Source organism: Geotrypetes seraphini, chromosome 10 (genome assembly GCF_902459505.1).
Source record: "Geotrypetes seraphini chromosome 10, aGeoSer1.1, whole genome shotgun sequence".
NCBI lineage: Eukaryota > Metazoa > Chordata > Amphibia > Gymnophiona > Dermophiidae > Geotrypetes > Geotrypetes seraphini.
Window position 1 is genome coordinate 22,423,965 of NC_047093.1, and position 9,184 is coordinate 22,433,148.

Sequence of the window (9,184 nt, forward strand, 5' to 3'; positions counted from 1 at the left end):
GTCAGTGGAAAATTATATTTGTGTTTATTTTGAAGGGGTCTATGTATGTTTTAAGAAAGCAAAACTTTTGGGAAAATTTGTTGTCCAGTGTTATAAGCCAACCTCGTGATCAGTCCAAGTTTCTCATCTTCTTTTCATTTCATTAAGATTTCCAAATATTCATTCTCTTTACACTTGTAACTTGATTTACATATAAATTACTAAGTATTCAGTACTTATCTTAAATGTTGATCTCTATTCCAAACTAGATAAAACTTTGGAATAGGGATGGCATATGAGCAGCTCTAAGAGGACAGCTCTTGATAAAGCTTCTGGAGAAACATGATTTCATGTCAAAGTCAAACGTGGTGAAATTTAAGTGCGCATCAAATGAGCATCTGTTACAGTTTAACATGTAATAAAAATATGGATGGACAGGGAGAAGATGTACTGCTGGACATGGGGAAAGGAGAAGGTGGTACTGCTGGACATGGGGAGAGGGAGAGGTGCTGCTGGACAAGGAGGAGGGGAAGGGAGAAGAGGTGCTGCTGGACCTGGCAGAAGGGGACGGGAAGGGAACGGTGCTGCTGGACTTGAAGGAGAAGGGGAGGGAAAGGAAAGGAAAGGTGCTGCACGCTGGAAGGGAGGGTGAGATGGTGCATGGGGAGAGAGCATATTAGTTGTGAGTGGGGTTGGGGGCAGGGAAGGAAGGAAGGAAAATTGTTGCAGGATGAGTGAGAGTGATGAGAGAGGAAGAAATGGACATGATGTGAAGGAGAGGGGGAAATGGAGCATGGAGAGAGAACATGTGAGTGGGGTTGAGGAGAGATGGACTGTGTGGTAGGAAGGATGTCACACTTGAGGGAAGGGGCAAGGAGAAACAGAGAAAGTATGCAGGAGGCAGAAAGAGTTGGACTCAAAGAGAGAGAGAGAGAGAGAGAGGGAGAGATGGACGGGAAGGGCAGAAAGGAGGGAAGGAGAAATGTCATATTCAGGGGAAGGTGGAGAAGGAAGAGTAAAATGTTGGACTCATGAAGGGAGAGAGATGTTGGTTGGGGAGGGAATAAGAACTGGAAGAGAGGAAGCATGCAGGAAGCAGAGAGAAAGAAATGGACTGGTCGAAATAAGGGAGAAATGTTGGATGTGGTAGTTGAGGAAGTGGGAGAGATGCACCCTGGATCGACCTCTCCTCTTTCCCCACTCTCTTTGCAGGAAAGGAGGGAATGAGAGGACAGTGAGAGAGAGAGGGAGACATGTTGTCAATGGGGATGGAGGAGAGAGGAAGACAAGTTGGACTCATGGAGGGACAGAGAGAGATGTTGGTTGGGGAAGGGAATGAGGTCCGGAGGAGAAGCGTGCAGGAAGCAGAAAGAAAGAAATATTGGATGCACAGTCAGAAGGAAGTGCAACCAGAGACTCATGAAATCACCAGACAACAAAGGTAGGAAAAATGATTTTATTATCAATTTAGTGATCTAAATGTGTCAGTTTTGAGAATTTATATCTGCTGTCTATATTTTGCTCTATATTTGTCTATTTTTCTATAGTTGTTACTGAGGTGATATTGCATATTTTAAAGTTATCTGCCTTGACCTCTTTGAAAAAAAAAAAAAGAATACATTATTAATGATAATTAACATTTTCTCTGCATACAGCATACTTTGTGGGGTTTTTAAAAAAATTTTGTGGTTACCATTATGTTTTAATAAGATTATATTGTGTGTATATGAAAAATGGATAGAAGAAATTGCATTACAATTAGTACTATTATTATGGGGGTGTGGTTAGGGGTGGAGCTTGGGTACTTGGTTGATATTTGTTAGACTTAGGGGGTATTTGGCTTGAAGAAGTTGAGAAACACCGATGTAATCAAGGTGATAATATTTGTAATAAATATATTTACTACACTCAGCAAACCACAACAAAGTACCAGTGGTTTATCAATAGCTATGTATCAAGGGGATGTAAATATTGATTTGTCTAAAACTAATATTCACATTATATATTTTATATAACAGATCAGCTCTCTATCACAAGAATTATGTTGATCTGTTCAATATCATTATTTTTTTATATACTGTATAGATGACTGGTTAAACGAAGTCTAATATTATTAATGGTTTTGTCAACAAACTGCTGATTAAGCTTACATTATTCATATAATATTTGCTAAGCGACTCAAGCCAGTAAAACAAGATGTTTCTCTGTGGCCTATAAAAGTTTTGACTACAGTTCATGTTTAGGAGATTCTCTAAGTCAGGGTGTCTGGTTTTGTTCAATTGGGGGTTTCTTACCCTGTAGGGTTTCACTCAGGGCTATAGTTCATCTGTGTTCAGCTTCTTGAGGTCAGGAGCCCTAGCTGCTGCCAGAAAAATATATAAATACATTGGATAAAACTGCACCTTGCTCAGCTGATTAATCTCAGAGGGACCAATCAGGGGAATCCATTTTAGATAAATAACATAAGTGTTCAAAACAAGTAGTTTAAAATGAGGTCTGCATCTTAAAGAGTATATTGGTATAGTGTTCCTCCGGTGTTCTTCACTCATAGGGCCTTTGGTTTGTGGACAAGAAAGAAAAATTAAACTCAATAAATAAAGAACTAGAGGGTAGAATGAATGTTACTGCAAGTAACAAATTCAGTCTAGTTTCTACCATATTATTTCTAAGGGCACAAAGGGGCAGATTCTATAAACGAGTGTGCCAATTGTAAGCAGCAGTAAGCGTCCTACTGCTGTCTAGCAGCCAATTGGGATGCACTTTTTTAAAATCCCTGAGGCAGGCTGTAGGAGGGGCCTTAGGTATCTGGCCAATTGGAGTCTTAGGCCACTCCCACTGTATTCCAGGATGCACCGGGACAGAGACCTAAGACTCCGAATAGCCCAGGTGCCTAAGGCATCTGAGCCAATCATGACCTTAGGTCCCTCCCCGGTGCATTCCAGAATGCACAGGTAAGGGTGTAAGCATCCAGCCGGAGGGTGTAAGCATCCTTCTGGCTGGACTTTCTTCTGGAAAGATACAGGGTGCCGGGGGGGGGAGTCTATAGGTTTGGGGGGCGTGTCTACAGGTTTGGGGAGGGGTGTCACCAGTTAGTAGGAGGTTGGGAAGTTGCAGGGGTTCAGGGACAGGAAGAAGTGGGCATCCCTCCTGCCTAGCTGCTTCAGGATGGGTTCAGGTGCAGGAGGGAGTGGGCATTCTCCTGCCCGGATGCTTCAGGAGGGATTTAGGGGTTCGGGGACTAGAGTGGGCATCCCTCCTGCCAATTTCAACAGGACTTGTGGGGAGGTCTTCTTCCACAGCCGCTCAGCTGTTCACAACTGGGGGATTCCCTTGCCACATAAGAATAGCCTTACTGGGTCAGACCAATGGTCCATCAAGCCCAGTAGCCTGTTCTCACAGTGGCCAATCCAGGTCCCACGATCAGCTGATGTTAAGGGATCCCTTAATCAGGCAGGAACAATTCTCTATCCGGCACCTGTGATATAGCGCTGGTTAGAGAATCGGGGCAGTTAGTCGGGGTTAGGCATCTGTCCATTAGGGCAGATGCAATTCTGTATAGAACGCCAGTCTGCGATTCTCAGCCACTTCTTAGGTGGCAGCTGAGACCAACGTCGTATATAGAATTTCTCCCAAAGTGCCTGAATCTGAAAGAGGCATTGTTCAGTTTTAAGGGTCCAAAAAATACTCATTCCATCTCAGTTGCACTACTTATACCAAATGGCCAATTAAACTTTCAGAGAGAAGGAAGTCTAATCCTATTTTAGACAAAATGGCTGAGCTTTTTCTCCTTTATATCATCCAATACAGCAGCATTAAGAAATGTGTAATACTGAATTCTTTGTAGCTTTCATATTTGTTCACAGAATAGAAATCTCCACATTCACTTTAATTTGGCAGCCTTACAAAAGGTGTACATTCCAGCTCTATTCATTTCCCTTCACGTGTGTTTTTCCGAAGAGTCACTGGATTTTGTGCTTAGTCAGACTTTTATAATTATCATTGCTTTCATCTGCCAATTGACCAGCAATGCTGCAGCTCCGCATGCATCCAATATAAGCCACACAAGAAAAACCAAAGAAAGAAGAAAGTCAAAAAAACCACATAGAAGTGGTGGTGGACTGAGAACTTTTCAGCACACGTGTAGAATATAAAATACTTTTTTATTGGCAAAGGACCAAGAAATAGAAAGACCCAACATGGGGCCAAATTTTGGTGGATAACCGCTTGTTTCAGGAGGGGGGGGGGGGGTGTCACACATACTGTAAAAATAAAAAACAGAACTCAAATAACAATCAATATAAGAAGAAATAAATAATTACAAGTATAAATAAGACATAAATGGGATTAAATATGAAAGCATAGAGAACTGGACATGCATACATATACTGTATATACTTGCATGTACATATGAATGACCCCGAAGTAGACGGTTATCTGCCGCAACATAGCCCTGTGTTGGGGTTTTTTAATGTCACTCCTTTGTCAATAAAAGTGTTTTTATATTCTACACTTGTGTGCAAGAGTTCTTGGTTCACCCCTACTTTTGTGTGTTTATTACCAGATATGTAAGACACAACTATAAGATGCCTTCATTGTGCCTTGACTGCTGTTTGTTTCCTGCCGGGTTTTGCTGTCCCCCACTCTCGGCAGTGTCCATTCATCCCCTGATGGAGGCATCTACGGATGCCGAAACTGGGATCCTAGTTGAGACAATCTAGACCATCAATATGGACATTATACCATAGAGGGAGCCTATGAGCGTCAGGAGCTGCAAGGTGCATTCAGTGCAGCTTCCTGCGCTAAAAACCGCTATCGTGGTTTAGTAAAAGGGGAGGGGGTATATTTATCTATTTTTGTATACTTGTTATTGAGGTGACATTGCATATTTTAAAGTCTTCTGCTTTGACTTCTGATAAAACCCCTGAATACAAATGATAATTAACATTTTCTCTGCATACAGTGTGCTTTGTGTTTTTAAAAATTTTATTGTTGGTAGATCATTTTGACTTGGTCATTTTAAAAGTAGTTCACAAGCCAAAAAAGTATGGGCACCCCTGCCATAGACTGTGTCTATTTTTATGACATTATTTTTATTGACTTAATAAAGTATTTCCCTGGTTGATATTTTGACATCTCTTTTGCTTCTTGTTTTTGGTGTCCCTAGACACAACTATAGGAACATTTCCAATGGTGTATCCAATTGAAGCTTCTAAATTAATATAGAAAAAGAGGTGGAATTGTCCCAATCAGAATGGTGCACAAAGAAAGTGTCTTTCAACTCATCTGATGAATCCAAATGCCTTTATTCATCCAAAGTAGCATAAATTCATTCAATGACTCAATGACCCGACATGTACATGTTTCGGCCTACCCGGCTTGCATCAGGAGTCTTTTGAATCTTTGGGTGTGCTATGAGATAGATTAAAAAATAAATAGATATGCACAACCCAATCGAACACTGCTTCTGTACAAAATGCACGAAGCATTGCAAAATAACGCGGCCTTATGCGTTTTTATGCAGTGCTTTGTGTATTTTGTACAGAAGCAGTGTTCGATTGGGTTGTGCGTATCTATTTATTTTTTAATCTATCTCATAGCACACCCGAATAAGGTCCAAAATGGGCTTAGACATATTTTCATTATTATTATGCCGCTCCACGCTTTTCTTCTATACTGAAATCAATGTAATTATCAAAAAACTGTCTTACAGAGTTATCCAGGGACACCAGGCAGTTATTCTCAACATATGGGTGACGTCATCCACGGAGCCCGGATGCAGACAGCTTCACAAGCAGACTTGCTTGAAGAACTTTTAGAAAGTTTGCGACTGCCACACCGCGCATGCGCGAGTGCCTTCCCGCCCGATGCAGGGCGCGTGTCTCCTCAGTTAAGTTAGCTAGCAGAGAAGCCAAACAAGGGAGATGGGTGGGTTGTGAGAATAGCTGTCTGCTGTCCCTGGATAAACACCTGTTACGGTAAATAACTGTGCTTTATCCCAGGACAAGCAGGCAGCCTATTCTCAACATGTGGGTGACCTCCAAGCTAACACAGACGGTGGAGCAAGCCTGGACCTTATTCAAGGACACGGTAAACAAAGCACAAAACCTGTATATACCCAGATTTAGAAAAGGGTGCAAAAAGAATCAAGCAAACGACCCAGCATGGATAACCAATGAAGTTAAGAAGGTGATAGATTAAAAACTGACAAATCCCCGTAACTAGACGGAATCCACCCGAGAATACTGAAGGAGCTCAGAGATGAAACAGCGGAGTTACTGCAGCGGATTTGCAACCTGTCCTTGAAAACAGGGATAATTCCGGAAGACTGGAGGTTAGCGAATGTTACACCTATCTTCAAAAAAGGATCCAGAGGCAACCCGGGGAACTACAGAACGGTGAGCTTAACTTCAGTTCCGGGGAAGATGGCCGAATCATTAATCAAGGACAGTATCAATGAACATATAGAAAAAAATAATCTGCTGAGAACAAGCCAGCATGGGTTCTGTAAAGGAAGATCATGCCAAACGAACCTACTGTACTTCTTTGAGGGGATAAGCGAACAATTGGACAAAAGTGACCCCATAGACATCATATATCTGGACTTCCAAAAAGCCTTCGACAAGGTACCCCATGAGCGCCTACTAAGGAAACTGTGGAACCACGGGGTGGAAGGGGACGTACACAGATAGATCAGAAATTGGCTGGCGGACAGGAAACAGAGGGTAGGAGTGAAGGGACACTACTCGGACTGGAGAGGAATCACGAGTGGCGTCCCACAGGGGTTAGTGCTAGGACCGCTGCTGTTCAATATATTAATTAATGACCTGGAATCAGGGACGAAGTGCGAAGTTATAAAATTCACGGAAGACACAAAACTCTCCAGTAGGGTTAGAACTGTTGAGGAATGTAAAGAACTACAAAGAGACCTGAACAAACTGAGTGAATGGGCAAATAAATGGCAGATAAGCTTCAATGTAGAGAAATGTAAAGTCTTGCACATAGGGAAAGGAACCGATGTACAACTACACGATGCCTCGGCTGATGTGGAGAACTGTGCCTCGAACCAGGCAGGTCTCGCTGAGAGGAACATCGAGGAGTCTTCGCCCTATGCCTCGGAAAGGGCGACGCCTTATGCGAGGAAGGAGGGCTGGAGGCTGCAGATTGAGATCGAGACACCAGAAGGCATTGCGTCGAGGTATCTCAAGACACTGACAAGGACTCGGTTCCTTGAATAACGTGCTTATGCTCCAGATGAGACACTCGCAAAGACTCGACTCCTTGCATAGAGTGTGTAGAATCCTCTCGAGGCACTCCCAAAGACTCAACTCCTTGTATAGTGAGTAGATTCAGTTTGAGGCACTGCCAAGGACTTGACTCCTTGTGATACTGCTAAGTGCTCAGACTGGACTGCAGGAAGCAGAGTCGAGGTAGGAGTATGTTTGGCAAGCATATTACCAAACTGGCGATCCAAAATGGTCTGGATCATAGCCTCCAAATGTGACACCGAGACTTGAGGATTTGTTACATTTGGTGTGGCTATAGTCTCTGAGGAAGAGGAGAAAGAATGACTCTTTGACTTGGAGACATGCTTCTTGGGCAGCTTGATAACCACTGCTGACCTGAGGGAGGCAGCGAGGCAAGCATCTCATCAGAAGACTTAGCAGATTTGCTCGAGGATGAGGGTCCGCCAAACAAGGAGGGTTTGATTAAGGTCGAGGCAGAAGGCGGAACCCCTGTGAGAAGCTTCACTGGATTCGAGGTTGAGACTGGGGAAAGTGGATCCATACCGCCTGAACTCGATGACGTTTGAGGGCTCAAGGTTGAAGGGTAGCACAGCGGGCACCCAACTCTGGACAATGGTCAGGTCCCAAACACTGAACACACCACCTATGTGGGTCAGTGAGGGAGACCGCGCACTGGCAACAGCTATACTTCTAGAAGCCTTTGACCGGCCGGGACATAAATGGAAAAATAGCCTCAGCGAGATCAAAGCCCGCAGGCTGAGGCCACGAGGCAGCCCCTGCCGTGACACAAAAGAAAAATCAAATTTAAGTTTTTTTAAAAAAAGAAAATGCGCAAGAAAACACAGCAACCCTGTAAAGAAATAAAACACGAGCCGCAGTGAGAGAAGGCACGAAGTAAAACTGAGTCTAGCGCAGAGCGTCCAAATAGGACTTCTCGGCTCCGCGGAAAACTGAGAACTGAGGATACGCGTGCCCTGCCTCGGGCGGGAAGGCACTCGCAAACTTTCTAAAAGTTCTTCAAGCAAGTCTACTTGCGAAGCTGTCCGCATCCGAGCTCCGTGGATGGCATCACCCATATGTTGAGAATAGGCTACCTGCTTGTCCTGGCATAACTACAGTGTTGCTCAGGGTTATAATGTAAGTGAAAAACTGAAGGGAAAAGAAAAAAAAAGTTGTTGTTGTTTTTTTTTTTGGGGGGGGGCGAGACCAGGGAAAAGGTCTGAGGATGAGCTTCAAGCTGAACTAAAAGCTGATGGCAGTGGAACAGAGGCTTTTTATATTGGGTCTTTGTAATATGAGGAACAATTGAAATCAAGAGGGTTTGTGAAACAGTAGTTCTGCTGTGGAAAGTGGTGTGCAAAGGATAGGGTACATAAGGTCCTAGAGTCTAACGTTACCTGTCAACAAAAAGAAAACCACTGTTTATACTCCCTTTAGTTTTAGTAGACAGTTGCCATTACTAGAAACATCTGCCTCATCCATGACTTTGTTTAAAGGAATGAGGAGTCATCAAAAAAGACCCATGTTAGAAATTTACAAACTTAAAATACCGCATCCACTCAGGCAAGTGGATGCTGTCCTTTCTAGTTTAGATTATACCAGTGGTTTCCAACCCTGTCCAGGAGGAGCACCAGCCAGTCAGATTTTCAGGATAGCCCTAATGAATATGCATGGGGTAGATTTGCATGCCTGTCACCTCCATTAAACACAAATCTCTCTCCTGAAAACCTGACAAGCTGGTGGTCCTCCAGGACAGGGTTGGGAACCATTGGATTATACCATCTACAGAAAACTGAATCTAGCTCCAAAAGCTTTCTACAAGCTGGTAAAACGACATGGGAACAGCTCTTGCTAGAGAGCCAGGGTGTCCTTGACCAACCTCCTCAGTGTGGTGGATCTGAAATTTGATAGATTTCATAGAAGGCTGAACATCCTTTAAGCTTCTGTCTATTGTCCAATTT